General features: G+C 41.5%; 1 protein-coding gene across 5 annotated transcripts in view; it reads left to right on the plus strand.

The window, feature by feature from the left end:
• CACNA2D1 (calcium voltage-gated channel auxiliary subunit alpha2delta 1) overlaps nucleotides 1-24,411 on the plus strand; it is a 437,667-nt gene that overhangs the window by 20,432 nt on the left and 392,824 nt on the right. The gene's annotated exons all lie outside the window — the stretch shown is intronic.

Below are 24,411 nucleotides of genomic sequence, written 5' to 3' on the forward strand. Positions count from 1 at the left end.
TGAAATAGTTTCTGAAATGATACTCACTTCTGTATGCACACATTTTGGGTACAGGGTAGGTTTTATCTCCCCTCTCTGCGCTAGTCTTTAGAGCAAGAGCGCTCAGGTTGGATGATGCACAAACCTCAGGCGTTTTCAGACAGCAGAGTTACAGATAGGAGGTATAAATCTTGAAAAAAGCACAGTCAGTTATGATTTTCCCACAGAGAGAAGGAGCCCTTCACTGTTTTCAAAACAGAGTGGTGACTAACAGCTAGCTGTATAAATAATGGAGATCTTGTAACTTATGTGGTACGTAAGAATTATCCTCTCAAGATGTATGGTAGTCCCTTAAGCAAATGAAGTATTTGCTTTTCAAAGGGTTGGATAGTTTTTAAAAGCTTTGCTTTACTTTTGCTCAGTAGTACTTATAGTACTAGAATTTGCATTTAAGCAATTTCAGACCTTGTGGGGGATATCAAGTATTTCATTTGTCAGAATGAAAGTAATGTATGTCCTCATTTTTGAATTCTAGTCACTGCTTTTAAAGGTAATGGTGAGCAAAATCCTCTTGTGAGGTGTTATTGCCATACTTTTAGTGCAGCGATGTTCTGGGTTTGTATTCTGTGAAATAGGATTCTCCATGGTGAGAGTTACATGGAAGAGACCAAATTCAGTGCTGTCAAAGTAAAAGGTTCAAAAACAGATGGGCAGGATGGCGGTTTTAAGAGGCACAGAAGAACTGTGATCCTCATGTCTGAGTGCAAACCTACGCTGTGGCGATTACATAGTATCATCTTTTCTGTCATTTCTGGTTTAGGATTTACAGGATCTCAGAACCCGTAGGTCAGACATATGCCTCCCGTTTTCCTTTCCTTCAGGAAAAAAAAGTTAATTTTTAAAGATGCATATTTCTAAATGTTTCTCTTTGTGTTGAAGACTGAGACTACTTTAGATGTTATGAAAATTACTCTTTAATAAAAAACTACCCCACATCTCTTCTGGTACCTCTTTTTGTGTTTTTCTAAAGCTATTGCTATTACATGATAGCAGTCTCCAGGAAACTTTATCCATTCCAGGCTAAAACTCGTGTACCTCTACTCCCAAAATGAAAGAGCCAGTACTTCAGGCATACAGGTCCTACAAATTAAAATTGTGATCCCTATCAAAAGAAAACAACAAACTGTGTGCACGTAGTCAGTTTTTATATGCTTTTTGCAAACACTGTGCTTGTACTGTACCTGAGCTTTGAGTACCTATCTGAAAATTTATTTCGAACATTTAGCCTGATCCTATGACAACGATGTCTGTTTACACAGCATTTTTCACCAAACGGTGGTCAGAAGGCAGGATCTACCCAAATATCCCTTACTGTGGCAGAGTGGCTACAGCTGTGCCATCCTGCTGCTCCCCAGGCATTGGAGAGGCAGTTTGGATCCAACAGCTGTCCCAGGATAGAAGATGTCAGTGGTGTGGAAGGCATAGGCTGCAAAAGGCACAGCAGGTCTGGTATAGGTTCATAGCTTTCTCCTGTGAGTCTTCATTCATATAGGCCATGAAATCTCAAACACAGCTTAAACTCTGGCCTCCCCAGGCAAAACCTTCCAGGAGAGACTACCTTGTCTGCTTTTCAGGGAGGACTTTACAACAGATGCTTGCATTTCTAGTAATCTACAGCGGCTTGTTCCTGTCCTGGGGAAACTAGTGTGTGCAGTGTATGATGTTAAACTGAAGTGCCAACACCAGGACAGCTGTAAACCTATCAGCTATAGATAGAAATACAGAACAAACTGAAATATATGTATATTACCTTTGTAGGCTCTGCTTCCACGAGTGCAAAGAAGCTGAGAACTCCCCAGGAAAGTGCTCTTTGTCCTGAGCAGCCATGCGCCTTAAAGCGTTTATAGCCTTTGTATCGATTGCCCTGCTTGCAAGCTTCCCTGGCCACAGCCATCCCGTTTCTAGTTCAAGAGTTAATCCCCTGGTGGCTGCAGTGCAGGGGTGGCAAATCCTGAAGTAGCATGATCCTCTTAAGGGAAAAGTGCGTGTGCAAGAGTTGTGGCTCTGCAAAGTGCTTAGTGGGGCACTTACTGAGAGATTCCCACCTTGGCTTGCCCGAACACGTGTTTTGTTTACGTACCTTGTAGTGGGGACTAAGTAACCATAGGAATGGGATGGGCAGATTTAAGGGGTGCTTGCTAGGGAGAGTGTTGCCACCTGGCAGTGTGACAGCTTGACGATCCCAGTTTTGCAATTAGTCATTTTAAAAAGAAGTTTGTAAGATCTTATGAATCACATCTGCTCAAACTAACCTTGGATTGTTTAATTAAGGAATGTAATCTAGATTTCTGGAATTGCTAGGAATGTAATGATAAAAATATAAGTAACTTTTGTATTTTCACTATTTATGTGCTTTTTTCCACATTAAGAAGCCAGTTTCTCAACACTAATCACACAGCAGCATAAATACTGCTTCTTCTGTACGTCCTTTGTGGTAGATTTGTTCCCTTTACAGGATTATGTTGCAGCAGGCGACAGGCAGATAAGGTATTTCTCCCAGTTTTACAGCCTGTATAAGGACTGCCTGGAATTGCAGCCCTTGCAACCCAAAACTGCATAGCTCTCCAAGGACAGCTGAAAAAGAGTGGCAAGACAGCACAGCTTTGTGTTCACCACACTTTATGTGTTAGCTTTCGGTATTGCATGTTCAACTTTTTAAAGAGGTGTCAGAGATTTTTCCATTCCTAGTTCCAGCAAGAGCCCCGAAGAGGATCTCTTCTGGAGCAGTGTTGATACAGCGTGGCTTAGGGCGACATGCCAAAATGTAACACTTTATAAACAGTCACCACGTTTTTAATGGTTTTCGTCAAGAGAAATTTACCGCTTGTCAAAGCGTCAGCCTGGCGACTAGAGAGGCTGAAATACACACCAGGGGACAGCAGTATGGGCAGGACTTGGGCTGACTTCTTCAGTTAACTGTTTCCATCCATCCTTTCTGGGGTTGATAAAAGTATTAATTTTAGAGGCCCCCAGCCCCACTGTAATTCTTGAGTCTTTCAAGAGCAGTGTCAGTTCTGGACATGATGAAAGTGTTGTTAGTGTTGCTGGAGAGAAGTCCCAGCCCAGCTGAGAAGCAACTGCAGAATGTCTGACGTGCATGTGGCCACCTTTGAAGGTTGCCTGGAGGCATTCTGAAATACTTGCTGGAGGATGGCACTAGCTGTCTCTCTCTTTCTTCTTCCTTTGTTTTAATGTGCTCTGTCACCTCTTGTAGATGCAGACTAACTCCATCCTGCCAGACTGCCGCTCTGCTGCCGCAGCAGCCTCTCTGTTCTCCCTGTGCTTCTCCCTTCTCCTGCACAAGTGATGTAAAGCGGTGGGAGCATGAGATGGGATGAAGCTTGGCTCTGCCCTCCATGCCTTTGCAGTACAACTTCGCCGGTAAAGGAGGCTGGCAGATACGATTCATTCCTGAACTAACATGTGATGTAAAGTTGAATTTCTGAGCCGCTGCTCTCGCCCAGCGCTGACATCGGGCATCGTGACAAAAGGCCACTGCACTTCTTTGCGCTGTCAGGACACGTTTCACCTCTCTGTCTGCGACGGAAGGGTAATGGCAACAGCCTAAATCTGCAGAGATCCAAGAATGAAACGCTTCTTCTGGAGCCTTAGACTGGCACTTGATTTCCTTGAGTCTGTCTTCTGACAGACTAGAAATTGTCACCTTTTGTGATGCAGGGAGGCTGAATTAATTTCAGATCATAATGCTCTGAGATTTTAAGGTAGTAGGCACTATGTAAATACGTTTCGTAGACTAATATCTGTATATATAAAGGTATTTATCCTTTCCAACTCCATTATAACCAATATTTTAAAAAGTTCACCACAAAGTATATTTATATGACAGAAACTTTCCTTTGCAGTGAGGAGAGTTAGTTGCCCGAGCAGTAACTGTGATGCAGGTGTTACTGAACATAGAGATTCCCATACAAGCTGCCACATTTACTCTGAAACCTCTCCTTGTCTTTCAGCAACTGGAAAGATTAAGCACCTTTTCTCCTCAGATAAATAAAAGTGAGAAGAAGCACTCTGCTCCATTTACACTGGAAGACAGTTGATCATAAAACTAGTGTTCTGGTACCTGGTTCTGGATTTATTCACTCTCAGCTTGTCATCTTCCTCAGGCATGCAGTGGTCCTGGCAATTCTTCTTGGACTGTGCTACTGCTGCTAAATTCATGACAGCGTGTCGTGGATCGAGACTGATATGTGGCTATGAAGTCCAGTCAAGAGAATGTGTAGGCTGATTTTTAACAAAATGTAAATATGAGATTAGTGGCAAACTGTTAAAAGATGGCAACTCATCTGATTTGCTTGCAATTTGAGCCTGGATCTAGTAATTAATTTACATATCAAAAAATTCCTCTTGTACATAAAATCCCATGCAAAAAATGTGGTAGGAACTTTACCAGTTCAGTCTGCTTAGCCTGAGCAGCTCAATAGACTAATTGAAGACTTCACGGTTCTACAGTAGCATTTGAATTTTTCGTAGGACAGACTTCAAGAGGTTTCTTTTTATGAATGTACTGTTCTGTCAGAGATTATTATCAAAATCATGTTTCTTGAATGACTGAACCATAAATATAACTCAATTTTTTGTTTTATATGGATTTTCTTTTTCTGGATTTATAAATTTATCCTGAGGGACACCTTTATCACAGATATTTTAATAGTCAATAAGACTTTAAAAATGGTAGAGACTACAGTTGAACATGTCTGAAAGACAAGTGTCTCAAAAGACTGTATGGAAAAAATTATAGGAAATGTGAAAAAGGAAGGGAGTAAGGAAAGGGGATAGCAGCACATTATCGCAGCAGTGAAGGCATACAAAAGCATTCAGATTCTGTACTTGGAAAATGTCAAAGTAATGGTAAAATAGGATTAAAAAAAACAGGCAAGTATAGGGCCTACAGTAGCAAAACTTAAAAAAAGACTCGTTCGTACAACATTCTGCAAAACTAAATGTAAATGCCAATTCTCTTGTTTTTAATGTTGTGAGGTATATCTTTAAGATTGTGGGTTAATGGAAAAGATGACTACTGAGTTTTCATCAGCCAAAATCCATGTCCCCAACCTCAGAACATTTGAACTTCATTATCCCCAAGCAGTTGTCAAACTGTCACCTTTGCATATCTATCCCCAAGGAAGCATAACCAAGCATTAGTTAGTTAGACTTACAGTCTGTAAATGCACAGGTCCAGACAGCATATATTTTAGAGCTCTAAAGGGACAGCCTCTGAATCTGTGAAAATTATCTACTGTAAATCTTATGTGTCAGAGGAAGTATTTGATATTTGAAGGGGGAAAAAAAAGTAAAATAAAAAAAAAAAAGTAGAGCAGAGACTGACCTAGGGAGATACCAACCAGTTGCTCTGTTCTGGAAAAATATGTAAACAGTGTCAGGAGTTATTACAGAATATTTTAGATGGCATTATGAAAGTAATACTGTTAAACAGTAGAAATACTGTTAAACAAATATTTTTCATTAAATCTAGTTATTTTTAGCAAAAGAAAATTGAAGAGGGAATTGATATGAATATGCATAATAAAAGTCTAAAATCATCCATTTAAGCAGCATCGCAGCACCATGAGCATTCAGGAAGTAGCAAGTGAGCAAAGTTGGCCTTGCTGCACAGAGTCTTGGACAGTCTAGAAAAAGATCTGTGCAATGTTCTCATTGTTAATTCATTAAAAAAACATCACTTTGAGGGAAGAAGATAAAAGAATGTATAAAAATGTTTTTTTTTAGAGAAAAGCCATTTGCAAACTATTGAGAGGCAAAAGAGGACAGCTGATACGAGGCAGAAGAGTGGGCACGTTATAGGAAACAACATTCTCTCAGAAAAAGAAAAAAAGAACAAGTCTCTCAAATGAAAATAAATATTTATATGAGCATCTATACATTTTTCAAAGCGACTCTGTGCTTCTATATTTGTTGTTAGATTTTTGTAAAAGTAGACATTCAGCAAGTTTGGAAAAATCAGTCTGCTTTCCCAGGTGTTACCTGTGTGGAATAATTACACACTTATAAAAGTCTTGATCATATAACCTGCAAATTTAAGACACTAAACATAAACTTGTAGACAATTTCCTTTGTAGTGCATGTGATTTCTTTCTGCAGCTTCTTTGGAAAGACATGAATATGAAAGAACTGGAAAAAATACGAGAATTTATTTTTAAAGGTCTAAAAATTGGAGTGTAAGTCTTTGGAAGATGTTAATGAAGTTAAGTGTACATAGTTCAGAAGAGAGAAGGCTGTGGTCATGTGGTCATGATCTATATATACGCTTTCCAGGTAATGACATAAATGGGGGAAGAAGTTTACTGAGTTTCAGAAGAAATGGTAAAAATGAATGCTTTAAACTAAGAAGGAGGAGAAATGTAAGTTGTTTACAAAAAGGTTTTAGATCACAAGAGTGAATAAAGAATGGAATAGACAGCCACGGGCAAGAGTAATTTGCAAAGACTTTCATATTACGCAAAATAAATTCCAGCAACCGTAATATCACCTTTATTATTGCATCAATATTTTACTTATCCCAGATCTGCAAAGTACAAAAGTTTTTGATTATCTCTGGTAATGCATCTTGAGAACTCTGGACAGGTGCCTTCTTAAAATGCCTGCTCCACATGGTATCATCATCAGACCAGGTGAAAGCATTCTACCTGTCCATACAGCTCAACCAAAGCCTTGCTTGTGTTTGTATCTATCACACATTCTCTACTACTTTTCTTGAACAGTGATGAGGCCTTGGATCCGCAGTTCGTTAAGACTCTCTCTGCACAAAGAGGTGATGGGGACTATTTTGTTGTCCTTTCCAGCCTACAAGAGTGGATTGGGGAAGAAAAGGGTTATCACAAGGTGTCTAAAGTATTTCACAGAATGTAACAAAGAAACAAAACCTCTTCCATGTCCTTTGTGTTGTGCTATTACAACTATGCAAGGGATTGGTCAATCAGAATGGACTTAAACTGAATGAATAAATAGAATGGATCCAGAGCACAGACTTTAGAACTGGTCTGTGATCCTATATGCTTTTAAAGTGATGCCAGGCGTAGCCCTGGTGCAAGCTAACTCCCAGGCAATGCCTGAACTTACTTCTGAGCACAGCAAAATGGATGTTCTGCTCTCAGTGAACACAGTGGAAGTGGTCCCTGCTTTCGGAAGTGATCCCTACTTTGAGAAGAGCAAGAGAGCTGGGGTAAATTGATGCAAGTCTGTGTTGACACTTGCTGTCAGAGCCAGAGGATGGTCTCCTGCCTGTTTTATTTGGGAATATAGCTCTACCCCTACTCCTTGTTCTCAGGAGAGAGTTTAGACCCTTTTACTGTTGGGAAGCACTAACGTTTCATAGCTGTAGGAGCGTCATTGCAGTTTAATAACAAAAGCCCTCAAAGGTGAGTGGATTGCTTTTGCTCTTCTCTGACCACAGCAGTGTGCCGAGGGCCAAATACTGGGGTTTTGTCTCTGCTTTTATTTGGACTGTGTACAAGGAAAGCTTGAATTCAAAGGAGTATTTGTAGAAGGAAGGAAAAGCTAAAAATGTAGAACTCTGTTACTTTATCAGTATTGGAATACAACATTACAGCTGGCCCTTTGCCTTTGCTGTTTTGTTTTGCTGGAAAGACAGTTTCTATTTCTGTTTAGTCCATGACGATAATTGCTGTCAGCCACCTTTTACAATTTCCAACAGTGTTTTCTCCACTATTGTCTATATTCTTGAGAGAGGGTCTCTCTGTAAACATCCTAATGGCCAGTGTTTCTTTTTCCTCTTCAGATTTGTCTTTAACCTTCTCATTTTCTCTGATTCATCAGCAAACTGGACAGCGGTTAGTCTGGTGGTGTGCTGAGAGGTTTGCCTGGTATGTGGAGCAGTATTGCCTTGATGTTCTCTTAAACTCGCGAATCATGGAATCATGGAATCATGGAATCATGGAATCATGGAATCATGGAATCATGGAATCATGGAATCATGGAATCATGGAATCATGGAATCATGGAATCATGGAATCATGGAATCATGGAATCATGGAATCATGGAATCATGGAATCGTTAGGGCTGGAAGGGACCTTCAAAGGTCATCTAGTCCAACCCCCCTGCAAGGAACAGGGATATCTCCAACTAGATCAGGTTGCTCAGGGCCTCATCCAACCTGGCCTTGAACATCTCCAGGGATGGGGCATCCACCACCTCTCTGGGCAACCTGTTCCAGTGTTCTACAACTCTCATGGTAAAAAATTTTTTCCTAATACCCAACCTGAATCTACCTCCCTCTGTCACGGACTGCCTGTATCTTCTCACAGTGAGTCGCAACCAAATGGCTGTTGCGACCACAACGTATCTCACAATCAGAAGGCTCTTCTAATCTCCAACAGAGAGCTCCAACTCACCGCTCTCCGGGGGCTCCTACCACTCCAGTCTCCAGAAGGGAACTGCCCCACTCCCTCTTGGGAGTGCCCCACCTTTAAGCCTCCCATAGGTCACGTGGTCTCCGGCTGACCACAGTGACTCACAGCACCTGTCTCGACAAGGCACAGGTGCTTCCCATGTAGCAGCCAGGAAACTTCCCCAACAATTCCCCCTTTCTTTTTTTGAAAAAACACCTAGTAGCCTTTAGGGGTTTCTAACATTCCAATTCCATTTTCCATCGCCATTTGTCAAATACCTTGGGACAAAACCATGGGGGAATCGTTCTCATTTTTTGTTGTACCATGACGGCAGCAGATATATCCATTGTCCCGGTGATGACGGATACATCCACCCCGGCTGCTCTGGCTGCTTTTCCTGTTGGTTAACCTGCGGCTGCCGTAATGCTCCTGCAAAAGTTTTGTCTGGACCATCATGCATCTGCATCCGCTTTCTCATTCTTTTATTTCTCGGCCAGCCGTTAGTGTAGACCTTTGATTCGCATTGCTTAGCAAAATAGCCCATCTTTCCACACCTGTAACATCTCTGTTTCCCACATTTATGACAAGTAACTGGGCCATTAACTTTTCCAGCACTTATTATCCGCCTTTGACCCTTCCGTCCTGGGCATTCCAATTTTATATGTCCCAGGTTTCCACATCTATAACACTTCTGCTTCCTAACACGCAAGGAACCCAGGAGGGCTAGTGCCACGGGGAACGCACTAGGCCCTCCCCCCATTTCTGTTATAGATGATTCTTTATTGTTAACTGGTACTCCCAGAGCTTCAGCCAGGTCCCAGTCCCTGGCCTCTATTGCTCTTATTCTAACCTCGTCCCAGAAACGGACTGGGTCACGAGGTTGAACTGTTCCTGTAGTCGCTCCCAGGGGTCTGGTTGCACTAAACAGGCGGATTCTGGTGACTTTCTCCTCGGTCTAGGTGCGGTTGGTAACTTCCCAGCAGAACTATCACTTGCTTCAGAGGTCTTTCCTTATAGTCTCTCTTGCTGCAGGGTGGGTCATGGCCTGCTGCAACATCTCCACTACAGCTGCTAACTGCTGGGATACTCCTTGTAATAGTGTCATAACTTGCTGTAGTATTATTGGCTGCTCCAAACGTACCTGGGCCAGATAACCAGATACTGTGGGATATGAAGTTGCCAAGGGTGGGGCCAATTGCTCAAATGGCAGAGCCATAAGCATAATAAAGGGGGAGAGGGGGGCTGTTGGGGCAAAGGTTGGGGGTTTTTAACACCTCCTGCAGGGTGGGGCAGAGTCCCTGCACAGTCCCCGCAACTTTCTTGATCTCCTTGAACAGTGAAGATAGACCCGATTCACTGTCCGTGCTGTCTGAGGCCAATCCTCCCTCAGACAGTTCGTCATCTTCTTCAAAACCTTTGCCCATTGATACCTAACCTGTTGCTTGAATTATATTAACCAAGGCCACCCATGTATGCAACAGGTCAGTTTTAGTCAAGCCCTCATTCTCAAATACTGCTTCACAAAGCAACTTATCCCCTAACTTCTTCCATAGCTCAAGGCTAAAGGACATATTGAGACTCGCTAGGTCTTCACACTCCACCACCCAGTTAAGTACATTATATAGATCCTCACTTCTTATATTGGCCCCCACAGCCATTATCACAGATTTAAGAAATGCAAAAGTCTGGCCTTCCTTTACAAAGTTCTGACCCATGTCCATTCCCAGCAGCTCACCTTGTTCCAGGTGTCTAAGTCAAAACTGGTCAATCCGCAGCTCCTGCCGCTCTCAAGCTTCGCTGGGTTCTGTATCTTGTATCTACCACACTTCACCTTGAGGTCCAGATGGTTCACATTTCACCAAGTCACATCAGGGTCACCACATGTCACAGACTGCCTGTATCTTCTCACAATGGGTCACAACCAAACAGCTGTTGCGACCACAACGTATCTCACAATCAGAAGGCTCTTCTAATCTCCAACAGAGAGCTCCAACTCACCACTCTCCAGGGGCTCCTACCACTCCAGTCTCCAGGAGGAAACTGCCCCACTCCCTCTTGGGAGTGCCTCTTCTTTAAGCCTCCCATAGGTCACGTGGTCTCCAGCTGACCACCGTGACTCACAGCACCTGTCTCGACAAGGCACAGGTGCTTCCCATGTAGCAGCCAGGAAACTTCCCCAACATCCCTCTATTTTAAAACCATTACCCTTTGTCCTATCACAACTGGCCCTCCTGAACAGCCTCTCCCCATCTTTCTTGTAGGCCCCCTTGAGGTACTGGAAGACCGCTATAAGGTCACCCCGGAGCCTCCTCTTCTCCAGGCTGAACAGCCCCAACTCTTTCAGCCTGTCCTCATAGGAAAGGTGCTCCAGCCCTCTTATCATCTTCGTGGCCCTCCTCTGGACCCTCTCCAACTGGTCCATGTCCTTCTTATGTTGGGGGCTCCAGAACTGGATGCAATACACCAAGTGAGGTCTCACGAGGGCAGAGTAGAGGGGGAGAATCACCTCCCTCGACCTGCTGGCCACGCTCCTCTTGATGCAGCCCAGGACGCGGTTGGCCTTCTGGGCCGCAAGAGCACATTGCCGTCTCATATTGAGCTTCTCGTCCACCAGTACTCCCAAGTCCTTCTCCTCAGGGCTGCTCTCGATCCATTCTCCACCCAGTCTGTATTTGTGCCTGGGACTGCCACGACCCAGATGTAGGACCTTGCACTTGGCCTGGTTAAACTTCATGAGGTTGGCATGGGCCCACCTCTCCAGCCTGTCGAGGTCCCTCTGGATGGCATCCCTCCCTTCCAGTGTGTCGATGGCACCACACAGCTTGGTGTCATCGGTGAACTTGCTGAGGGTGCACTCCATGCCATTGTCCACGTCACCGACAAAGATGTTGAAGAGGGCCGGGCCCAACACGGACCCCTGAGGGACGCCACTCGTGACCGGTCTCCACTTGGACATCGAGCCGTTGACCACTACTCTCTGAGTGCGGCCATTGAGCCAATTCCTTCTCCACCGAGTGGTCCATCCATCAAACCCATGCCTCTCTAGTTTAGAGAGAAGAATGTCGTGCGGGACAGTGTCAAAAGCTTTGCACAAGTCCAGGTAGATGACATCCGTTGGTCGACCCTTGTCCACCGATGCTGTCACCCCATCATAAAAGGCCACCAAGTTGGTCAGGTACGATCTGCCTTTGGTGAAGCCATGTTGGCTGTCACCCACCACCTCCTTGCTCTCCATGTGCCTTAGCATGGTTCCCAGGAGAATCTGCTCCATGACCTTGCCAGGCACAGAGGTGAGGCTGACCGGCCTGTAGTTGCCCGGGTCCTCCTTGTTCCCCTTTTTAAAAATGGGGGTTATGTTCCCTCTCTTCCAGTCATCGGGGACCTCGCCAGACCGCCACGACTTCTCAAATACAATGGCCAGTGGCTTGGCAACTTCATCCGCCAGTTCCTTCAGGACCCGCGGATGGATCTCATCAGGTCCCATGGACTTGTGCACCTTCAAGTTCCTCAGATGTTTCCGAACCTGCTCTTCAAGTACAGTGGGCAGTGGTTCATCCGCACAGTCCCTGCTAGTTCTTTCCACAGCTTGGGTGGTAAGACAAGAGGCTTTATCAGTGAAGTCTGAGGAAAAAAATTCATTGAGTACCTCAGCCTTCTCTATGTCCCGGGTAACCAGAGCACCAGTATCCTTCCGGAGGGGGCCTACGTTCTCCTTGGACTTCCTTTTGTCCCCTACATACCTATAGAAGCTTTTCTTATTGCTTTTTATATCCCTTGCCAAATTCAATTCCTTCAGGGCTTTAGCCTTCCTCACCTGATCCCTGGTCACTCGTACAGCTTCTCTGTATTACTCCCAGGCTATCTGTCTCTGCTTCCACCCTCTATAGGCTAACCTCTTCATTTTCAGTTGGTCCAGGAGCTCCTTGCTCACCCACGCAGGCTTCCTGGTCTTTTTGCCCGACTTGTTCTTCATTGGGATGCACCTCTGCTGAGCTTGGAGGAGGTGCTCCTTGAATGTGGACCAACTTTCCTGGGCCCCTCGTCCCTCCAGGGCCGCCTCCCACGGCACTTTGCCCATCAGGTCCTTGAAGAGGCCGAGGTCTGCCTTCTTGAAGTCTAGGGTACAGAGCTTGCTGAATAGTTTCCTTGCTGCCCCATGGATCTTGAACTCCACCGTGTCGTGATCACTGCAGCCAAGACTGTCCACCTGTATTATCTTTGGATTTCTATTTTGTAACTTATTTGTGAAACGTGACACTCTGGCCACAACACAAAGACGGCTTAACTGCACGCAGAGGATAGCAATATAGTTTGTGGTCCACGAGTGTGACTTTGTCACAAAACAACAATAACGATAACAACAGTAACATACTTAGTGTGCAGGCAACTATTTTCTACTTGTGCCATTTCTTCCATGTGAGCTCAACAGGATAGGAGCCAGTTGTAGGTGAAGATTTGTGCTGCATATATTTCATAACAGAGACTATACTATCATCATGACAACCCTGTAATAACTTTCTTGGAGGATGGGGTGAAATTCATTCATGATGTATTTATGGTGCGATGATGAAACGTGGCAAAGTAGACTTTACATGCAGGAGATATATGCCCTAGAGTTTGTAATTATATGACCTTACTTTTCTCCTTTCCTGGAAAAATGAAAAAGAACTTAAAATACGAGTACCAGCTGGATATTAAGACTTGTGGCAGGTAGTGTAGTGACCTAGACCATAGATTAGTGTGATCACCTAGTTTGACGTTCTGGTTAATGTGACACCTCACACAATAATTTCTACAGTCAGCACATGACCTCTCCTTCAGCTCTGGGATTACATATCATTAGAGAATTTCCTGGCCATTTGAAGGACAGAATTCAGTAAGGACTCAGGCTCAAAGGATGAAGAGAGCAGTGATTAGCCACATGGAGTAGGCATTTTATTTCCATTCATCCTTTTTAAATAAGAACAGTTTTTCAGGTCAGTCTTGTGTTGAAGAGGCTGAAAGAGAAGAGGGCAATAATCTTTCCTGATTGTTCTTCAGGCTGTTGGAGCCTGAGCACCACAATGCCCCTATTTATCTCCTCTTTTATTTTTGTCTGTATTTCATTAGCCTGTTTTCTTTTGTCTATTGCTCAGTCTTGCAGAAAGTTCTTATATGTATGTCCTTTTCGGAAAGATGGTCCAAGTTTGCGGTGTCCTGGAATTCAGAAATACCTAGCTTGTGAATGTGTCCCGGCTTTGACCATAGAGATCTATAGAAGAGATACGTTACGTGTATAAGACACAAAGCTCTATGTGTTAGACTCCCCCAAAAAAGAACTATTAATTTTAGCAATTGGAAATCATGGTAACAACTGAAACTTTTCCAGCCAGAAAGGTGAATAATTTCCATGTCATGATGTGAAATTATAGAGTGTAAATAAGCAGAAGCAATGTGTCTTCTATTTTCTGATAATGTAATGAAATCTATCTTTTGTAGCAACTGGCACAATAGTTAAACTGTTGTGTAATAGCAAATTGAAAAAAGGACTTTGTTGCCCAAAGAATTTTGATGCTTTCTTTGTCTGTCCAGATCCCTTCCTATCCCTCCCAATTCAGTTTTCAGGTTTCTTTCCTTAGCTAAAAAAGGGAAAAGAAAAAATAAAAAGAGCTGTCAGTCCAAGATGACATTTGAAGGTGAACAGATACCTATTTTAAAATTATAAATAGGAAAAGGCCATTTTTGTCAAACTTCTCAAAAATATTAAACTTCTCTTAAAAGAGATAACGTTTTGCTTTACGTTTTATATAGTGGACCATAACCGGGGAGGACTGGGGAGGAATTAACAGAAACTCTTTAAAGAAAGTCTAAGATTTTAAAAAATAATGGGTATTTTTCAATGTTATTTAAAGCTATGATATTCTATTTTTCATACTTCCTTATAGTCTTTAATGAATAAATATTTTTTGTATACGAAGGGCTTGGAATAAATTTTTAAACCATACTTACTGTCAGAAATGTCTTTTTGCAAGGGCTTTCCAGAAATTAGTGTCCAGATATTGCACGGTTTTTAGAATATGCTAATGAATTTTTGTGGCATTTTCCCAAGCAAACTGATTTGTCACTTTTAGAAAATTCCTGTACGTCACTGATTGAAGGCAGAAAAGTTCAGAGCAGTTCCCCATACGGAGTAGACAGCACATTATTCTTCGGAATGTGATGAGGATGGAAGATTTGGCTGTATCATATTATTGTTCCTGGGAACCACAACCCTGTTAGTGCTTGTGCTAAATCCCTGCTTGGTTCCACCCAGCTGTAGTGATAACTGGGAGGTCCGCATTAACTCCATCAGTCCCGTACCAGAATGGATGCCACTGGATCCGGAGGGCATAGCATGATGCTCTCAATAGACAGACTGAGGAGTGAACATCTCTGTAATCAGAATGTCCCTTTGCCTTTAGAAATGATTTCTCAGGCCATAGGTTATGGGATATTGGCAGGGCAGGTTGTTAGAGGGTCATGGTGTCACTCTACTCTGATAAAGAGGCGACTGGTTTCTGAGCTGGTTGAACTACAAGCCCTTTGGAATTGATGCCAGAAATACAAAACAAAATGAATAGAAGGTGATGTTCACGCTTATTCTCCCCTGACAGGTAAAACATTGGCACAGGTTCTAGAAAGAAAAAAAAACAACACCATAATATTCTTGATGTTTTATCGTTCCTCGCTCTGTAATATTCCAGTCTCAGGGCTCTGGCTTGTCGAGGGAGTGGAACCCTATTCTGCAGGAAAGCGAGCGTATGTGCCAGGCAATTTGCTTGAAGGTCAGCTTCTCAAATACGATCTTTGAAAAAAGGTTTACACCTCTGCTGAAGCATCAAGATTCTCTAAATCTTCTCTGCTGCTGCCTGAAGCCTAAATATCAACAGGTACAGTGCAAGCGACATATGGTGAGGTTCCAGTGGAGTGATTTGTTAGCAGAGTGGTTGTCTTGCTTTGAGGTGGAGGTTTCTGGCAGGGTACTTTCTTTTTTCTTTTTTTTTTTCCCTCCCTTTGTACTCTAGCGAACTAACTAAAAAAAAACCAAACTGCTGAGTTTCTATCTAACATCAAGAACTGATAAAATACCCTCACTAAACCAGGCATCACTTCTCAAGATTGATAATCCTTGTAAGAATTAAAAAGCTGTAAGCCTGAAGGCCAAACTCTGCTCTCAGCTGACCCTTTGCAAGCATTAGCATTTGATTTTTGGGTGCTTTTTTTTCCCTAACTGTTTCGCATCTGCCTCACTGCTGATATGTTAGTTTTATTCTTTTTTTTTAATCTTATTAAATGTCCAAAATCCTCTGCTGAGAGAGTGAAATGATGTGAGAAAATTGTATTGCAAGATCCAGTCAGATATTCACCTGCAAGGATACGGTCTGTCAGTACGGATCGCATGTCCCTGCATGACACCTGGCAACGCTGTTTTGCACCCGAAGTGTAAAAAGCCGGTGGAAATATGAGAGTTTTGCATATGACTGAGGTGCTCCTTAGGCCATGACTGTTTGTGTGGGCAAACACAAGCTCACTTTGCTGGAACACTGAGGTATCTGGCAGCCAGAGCGTACGTCGGCAGCCATGCCATAATGCAGGGCTAACACAGCTTTTAGGGTGGAAATGGCTCTTCTCCAGCCAGCTGGAAGCAGGCACAGGACACAGAATTTCTCAGGAAGATACACACTTTTACTGATGATTTGTTGCTGCAGAGGCAGTCTTTGAACTGCCTCTTTTTGTAGCCAGAGAGTATGGTCCATGTGTTCCCACATGCTACGGCAAACGAAATAATTATATACAATAAAATTCAGTACTTGGTGCTATAGCATGTTGTCTGACTCCAGAGCCACATCCTTCCAACTCAGCAAGCTGCTTTTTACTACCAATGTGTCTGTATTCATCCAAGCCTCCTTCTCCTATCTTGCCTCCCATGTATTTCTTCAGATTATCTTGAAACTGTGTAATACTCAGGCCTTTGTTCATATAAGTAGACAACCTTCTTGTTCCACACCTTGTCTGCTTCATTATCTGAGTTTCATAATGTTATAAGATGTCAGTCTTTTTATCAGTACTTTGCTGACATGGAGATTAAGTAAGTTCTTCACATTCTTAAGTTCTTCACATGAAAATCAGCTGTGGGTTCTCCTCACTACTAGATGTGGGAGATGCTGATAATCCTTAAAGTCCTTGTGTTGATTTAAAGAACTCTCCTGGCCATAGAATGTCCTTTTTCTTTTTAGGAGGCAAATTAAGAAAAATCATAATAAATTTTAGGGTTTTAGGTACTTTCATATCCGGCAAAGCTTTATTAGCTATAATACAAATGGAACCTAGTCTGGCTTTTTAGAGCACCACTCTGATTTCTTATAAAGATATAAATTTTATAATAGCATGTTAGAGATTGCCTGAGCGATATTTTTTATAGTGCAAGCAATTTTATGTGTGCTTCAACACCATTGTACAGCTAGCCCTTTTAAAGTATATTGGAGCTCTTCCCTTTTCTCCATTAAGCTGGAATATCACCACTCAAACTGTGCTCCAAGATGACACTGTTGCTGATCAGAATAATCTGTATTCACATAAGAAAATACAGATTGAAACAGCAGCAAAAATCTATTCTCCAGTCTATGCTGCAGATCTGTAACACCTGCTACATAGCTCATCTTTGCACTGGATTCCTAATGCCTTGAGTGGAAATTGTGTATGGAATGGGGGAGAAATACATGGTGGTAAGCTGATGAGTAGATACATGGACTGCAGATAAGAGGAGTAGAAATTTGACCGTTTTTATTAGCTTCTGCAGCGAAGCTGATGCTGCCATACTTGCTCTTCTTTGCTCTATTAATTGTAGATTAAATCAGCAGTTCTGTAATAAGTTCCACATGGAAGATGCAAGTTAATTTTTCTTGTTACCTTTTGTGGTTTTCATGCAGGCTTTCACACAAGGCTTCTTTGCAGAAGAGTTTGCAGGATTAAGGACTAAATTAAGGACAGGGAAATCTTAAAGTGGATTTTTAATGCTGCAATACAAAAAAACCCAGATCCTTATTCTCTGGAAGAGCAATGTGTCTATGTAAATCCCCCTCCCTCACCTGTTCATGCGGGTTTGTTTACAGCAGCAGTGTTTTGACACACATTAAAAAGAAAGACATTAATTCACTAAATATCTTTTAATATCAGAGTAGAGAAAAATTGTTCTTTTAAAAGCAGTTAGAGAGTGAGAGTGAAGCTATATTTACTACAAATATTTATTTCTAAACAATTTCCAGGATAACTATGAATTTGAGCTTTGTAAATGTTACATTTTTCTGTTACCGCTAAAATGTATTTGGAATTAATCATTTGATGTATTCATGAATCATTGCAAAAGACTTCTGTGTAAAATTATGTTTGTGTGTATATACAGATACTGACATATACGTACATATGCATATATGCACACGTTTAAAGAACTAGGTGATCTGTTTAAAACTGCTGTGAAAATAACATTTCTTTTGTGGTTTTTTTGGTTACTGAAAGTTAAAATTCAAAGCAGTTTATTATTTTTCTGCATATAGTTGCACTAAATTTAAAATATCTTTCACTGTTCTGCTGAATTCTTATATCCAGTGGTCAGTGTCCTACATGATCACTTAAGTGCAGATGTGATCCATCACTGTAAATGATCTTAAAGTAAATGCAAAGTTCTCCTAACTGTCTTACTTAGCTACAAGAGGCTGTCCTACATGACCACGTTTTCACCTGCAGGACTGGTTTCTGCTGAATGTTTAAAAATAACTTATCAATGTACAACTTAGTTAATTCTGCAGCAGAGACCACCTGGGAGAGCATTTGGCCAGCTTCATCCCAAAGGATGTTGATCAATGCACTGAAAGGTCCAAATCAGTCCAGGTACAGCAGGAGCTTCCTGAGGGAATGTTCAGCACTGGTCAAAATCGCCACTGGGAAAGCTCCTGCACCAGTTAGTGACTTTGCTGTGGAGTGGGCTGGGATTCAGGCATTCACCTTGGCTAAAGTAAGCCCTTTGACTCCGATCAGTCCGTGGTCTTGTCTGTGCAGGGGTTCTTGGCCCACTCAGGGAATTAATGGCCCAAGTACACTGGATGTGCTCACAGGCACAGCCCTGAAGCCCAGGTACACCACAGCTGGGTGTGAGAACTGGTTTGAAACTCACCCTGTATCCCACTTGTACTGTAAGCTCCATCACTCTTGCACATGTTCTCAGCAGTGGTGGCTGCATCTGGAGTACAGCACCCATTTCAGGCCTTGGTGCATGCAAATTTTATTCCAGGTGAAAATTAAGTGGAAGATGTTCTTTAAGAGCACAACAAATGTTCTCTAAATGCTCACAGGCATTCAGTCCACAGGACCAAGCTACAGTCAGTCCAAAGTAAAATGCCCCAAGTGCACCGGGTTTGAGAGTGTGGTCCTCAGCATAACTGCTTTGCTCCCCAGATTTGCTCCTGATGTGCCTCAGTGTTTGCCAATATGAACAGAAATAGCTTCCGTTTCAGTGGTGTTATCCAGGGCGTTTTTTAACTCCACTGTATTCCTTGGGAAAATCCTGACATTACTAACATTGGTGAACATTTTGAAAGAGATGCAAGGGTTCCCTTCACCCCTCTACTTTGTATTTCTTTGAAACTGTTGCGATTTGAAGAGATTTATAATTTTATAGCAGACACGTGCTGTTTGTAGAGGAGCAGGCCCACAATAAAGAAGGAAAAAAGCAAGTCCGTTGAAGGCTTTTCTTTCATTACTTCATTATTCCATTCCCCTGTCCATTCTTAAAGTATCAATTTTTCATTGTGGTACTGAAACTGGAGCTCATCAAATTCCCCAAAAGAATTTCAAGTAGAAGCTGCAATTATTGTTGTTCAGATGTTTCCAGCATGTCATGCTTCATATTTACGGATGCCATTACTCTGTGCTGTAAAACGTTCATTCTGGTGCAAAGAATTCTGGCTGTTTAGTGCCAACATCCAAAGGCCATGCTGAATATTTTAGGATTGTGCTGTGATTTTCCTCTGCTGCTTCTTTATTAAGTGGTGCAATTTTAATGTGTTTGTGTCATGAATTAGAGTGGCTTTTTACTTAAAGTAATTGATTATATAGAGTCATGGAAATAATCGCGGTCGTGAAGATGGTAGATAACCAATAAAGATGAACAGTCAGTGAAAATATTTTATAGCTGCTCAGCATCTTTTGGAAACAGAGCTATGTGAAAAAAAAATTACAGACAACACAGAAATGATATGCTTTCTTTCAGCAACTGCTTTGTGTTTCTCTAGTACCATTTTTTTTGTCATTATTCCTACTTTCATTTTGTTTAAAACATTTCTTTTTTTTTTTTTTTTTTTTTTTTTTAGGGAGGATGAGAATGGTCAGGTTTTGCCTGGAGCACATGTGTAAATTTGCTTTAACCCTTTCAAAATTATTTTTTTAAAAATAAAAATATCTTATTGAAATACCTACTGGTAACTCCTTCCTTTTTTTTTTTTTTATTTTTTCCTGTTTAGATAGGCTTCATTGAGTTCAGTGAAAAGAATACTATTTAAGTCCTTAAACAGTGAAATTATTTGTAATAAGAGTTTAACTGGATTAATAGGATTTGGCTGAAAGGAACATGTCGTAGCATCCATTTTTTCCTTTGCTTAAGGCTAAAGCAGTGTTACATGAGTCTCAAAAATACTAAGTCTACTATATGCATGTCTCAAGTAACGGGAGCTTGAGTATGGCTGGTTAAGCAGTTAAACACTTATGTATCGAGTAGGCTGTGCATAGTCACGGAAGTGACTATCAAAGGACTAACAGGAGTCTGCACAAACTACCTGTAGCAGCAGATGTGCAGACCAAGAAGCATCTAAATAGGGAGTTGAAAATACCTAGCACAAATAAGTGCTGTTTGCTAGTAGCTGGAGCTTGAGAGTATGTTTAACCTATGGCTAAGACAGTGTTTAGCCTATGGCTAAGGCAAGTGGTATGTATATGATAGAATATGAGAACTACTGGAAGAATGCATGAGCTAATGCATAAGGAACTTGGTAAATGTATATAAAATAGAACCATAGTTTGGATTCTTTGGATTCAAGCTACAAGACAGCTGACCTCAGCACTTTGCCAATTGTTCGGCTTGCTAACATGATGCCATGAATAAAAAAAGCCCGGTGTGAGAAATCTAATATTAAATTTTACAGCTGTGCGAGGTGGGTAATTATGTCTGTAGGAGGAGGTGGAGGAGCTCTGGAGGAATCAGTGACCAGTCCATGAGACCCTCTGGCATGGAGTGCCTAAAGGTGACATGACACCTGGGGAAGTCGGAGAGCTGGCTGTCCCTGAGTGGTTGTCCTGTGCTTGTGAGAGCAGCAAGCTTGGGAAGGAGTGAGTAGCATCTTGCTTAATCCATTATCAGGCAGTTTTAGAAAGAAATAATGGCTTATAATTTAACTGTAGCCATATACAAAGCTTTTCATTGGCTGTTCTTTTGAAATTTTAAATGCCTTGTTGGTTAATATCAGATTTTCACAATAGAAAACTAGTAGGACTTGGTTTCTGTATTGCCATGTCACTCTTACTCTGGAAGCTGCTAAAACCGATCGACTTACACCAGCAGAAAAGTAGTGCAAAGTAACATAGAATTAGATACCTCATTTGCTGCATCAAGTGAGTGCTGAAGATTTGAGTGAATATGGAGAGGTACAACAGCTCTGGATGGTTTTGCCTCTCTGAATATCAGGGAGTTGGAGAGGTTAGAGGCTTGCAAGACTAAGCTATTTCTGCTCAAACTTTCTTGCCCAAAAGTCTAGTGAATCAATGACAAGGATGAAGATTCTTTTCATGCTTCTGCCATGATTTCCTTTATCATTTGGCAAGTCACTTGTGATTCATTAAGCCTTTCAGGAAATACCAACTTGGGGCATGTAGTGTTGACAAAAGCCCAATAAACATAACAAAGAGGGTGGTCCCTTGTGCTTGTCCAGATGACTGATAACAAATAAAAGGTCAGCTTCACATTTCATAGGTCACTTACTTTTTTCTTGTGGGAACAAAATCGATCTGCCCACTTTCCCTCCCCAAGACCACCACCACCAATGGACTGTGTGAATGATGATGTGACTCTTCTTGTGCTGACAGGCTTTTTGGATTGGCATTTGAAAGGAAATGGTAAAAGTCAAATGTCGCTGAAGTAGATGTGCACTTGCAAGGGATATGCTATTTTAGGTAGAGCAAGAGACAATTTCAAAGCATCTCAGAAGTGGAGAAGAGAGAATTCTACAATCTTATCATGACAGTGAATAGCAACAGATTTTACAGTTTACTAGTCAGAACATGCTACTTTTATTACTTTGTGTTTAGCGGTTGTCAAGAATATGGTAACCCAGCTGCCAATACCTTGATGTACAGGAAAGCCGATAGCCATTTCATACTTTTACAGTACATTTTGATGCACGTTCTCAGTATCTCATTATGTTGTATACTATGAAAAGAGAGTGTATATGGAGGAAACTCCTGTATCTCGATATTGAAGTGTATATACATAGACCTTTCATCTCAACTAACACTATGTACCTAGGATGTAGATATCCAAATCTGACACTATCTTTAAGAATTTCATTACTTTATGCATAAATCTATTAGTCTCTTCTTTAGCCTTTTCATGGTGCATCATTGTTTTACCTCCATTTTCTTTGATTTTATCGAGAACTGCTTTTAGTTGTCTCAATACAGGGTTTCTACAGAGTTGAAGAACATGAAAATAGATCTGTATTGTGCATGAATTAATGCTTTTCCCAATGTCTGATACTAGGGCTGTTTCTGTACTGGAAATAAGCTAGTGTTTTATGATGACTGCTTATCATAAACCACAGTTTAGAACTGTCTGATTTTGTGTTTGCCATGTGAAAGTAATTTATCCAGAGAAACGGAAGAACTATGAAAGATTTATGCACAATTAGGAGTTTAACTTGAGTAAAAATACCAACGTTTTTCTTCCGAAATGCTCTTCCCTGAAAGTACTCTCCTCTTTCCCTTGGAGCATATACAGTAGCCTACATAAATCAAAGTATTAAGTTGATTAAATATTAAACACAATTTCTAAACTTTCATTGAAGTGGTCTGTTACCTTTGTAAGACTGAAAGCTATCTCTAAAGCAGTATCTAAAGTATCTGCAGTTGTACTGCAGGCAGCAGATCTCACATAGCACTACACTGGTATTTTAAATGGAAAGAGATTATGTTTCAGCGACATGCTTAGAAAGGGGTATAAATGGATCAAATTTTGATTGTGCTTCTTTGTTGTGCACTAAGGGCCTTTTAAACATCAGTTGATCTGAGAGCCCTTTCCAGATAGCCTTCAGCGACCATGGTTGCTAGTAGAAAAAAAGGCATGCTAATTCTGGAAATGGAGGGTGGTCAGATATCTCTGTCTTTGTTTACCTTCTTCTACACTCACACAGGTTAGGTGGTTGTAGATGTGGTAAACTGGCCCATTCTCAAATTCTCACTTGAATTTAAGAGGAGGGTTTTGTTGAGAGAGGCAGATTGCCAATTTACTGAAGGAATGTTTTCTTTTGCAAAACAACTATGGGGATTTAAAAACTTGTGAAAGCTCCTGTACTATTTACCCCCATGCCACTATTTTTAGGTGCAGCTCAGAAAGCCCAGGTCGGGCACTTGACTTCCCCAGGCAGTCAATGGTAAGAGGCAGAAACTTCCAAAGAGGTAATTCAGAAAACCTGCAGTGAGAACTTAAAGCAGATCACACAAATACCCCTCAGGTTAATGTGATGAGGGTTGAGTACACAGATCCTTTAGGCACTGAAAAATACCTCAGCCTGGTACTAGGAAAACATTCAGAGACTTCACTTGTACTCCTGAGTGCTAAGCACCGTGTAAAGTTACAGTGAGGATATAGTCTCTATCTATAGAGTTAATCATGCAACAGAACTCTAAAGATGTATGATTCAAACAAGCCACCGGTGATTAGTGCCAGCTAAACAGGCTTTGCCTGCCTGCACGTAAAGCACCTGCCTGCTAGTGCCGCTTAACTTCCAGGTTACAACATCAGTGAAGGGGTTTGTTGCCTTTACCAGCTCCCGAAGCAGGGCTAATACCTAAGGGGCCATTGTGAGCTCTGTCAAATAATGCAGATAAAGCCAAGGTAAATTAAAATTATTCTGATTATTACATTTAAGCATAAATACAGTTCAAATGACACTCTTGAATTTGAGTCCTGATTCATGATTTCTGAATGCCTCCTTTAACAGCCTCTTACATAGACGAGATTAGTGAAGATGATTGAGGGAGGGAAATACATCTATTAGTATTCGTAAAAGACTCCACTCAGTGAAACTTACCTCTTGGCGCATGGAGATGGCTCAAAGGATGTCGATCAGGTTGTGATCATGCAAATCACACGTAAGAATCCCATTCTGTTTGGATCCCATCTGCTGTGTTCATCTAATATAATGCCTTTAATCCACAGAGAAAGAAAATCTAGCCATCTTTGAATGCACCGCTGAAGCATTAGTCAGTAACTAGGATGTAAGGGATGGGCAATGGGACAGGCATTACGTTTAAAGCTGGCTTCATGGTTGCAGCGTAACGAATCAGTTCTTATCTGGAGAAGACTGATCTTTATTCTGTGCAATCTAACTAGAATCTTTGACAAAATTAGGATAATGGGTTAGTGCTTGTTGCAGGCAATTTTATTTGACTTACACATGTTGTGTAAGGTGTTTCAGGTACTACTGATTCATTAGAAATACCTTTGTGTGAGAGAGTGTTTTGAAATAAGCAAATGACATGCTGTTCACCATGGCGTGAAGTATATTTTAACATGCATGCAATGGAATATGTAAGAAAGAACTTTGATATAGAAACTACTAGCCTATTTATTTTTCTACATGATCCCCTTTTATCCATTTAATTGTTTTTCTTCTTTTTTTTTTTTTCTTTGATGGAAAGACT

This window comes from Tauraco erythrolophus, chromosome 4 (genome assembly GCF_009769465.1).
Source record: "Tauraco erythrolophus isolate bTauEry1 chromosome 4, bTauEry1.pri, whole genome shotgun sequence".
In the NCBI taxonomy this organism is placed as follows: Eukaryota; Metazoa; Chordata; class Aves; order Musophagiformes; family Musophagidae; genus Tauraco; species Tauraco erythrolophus.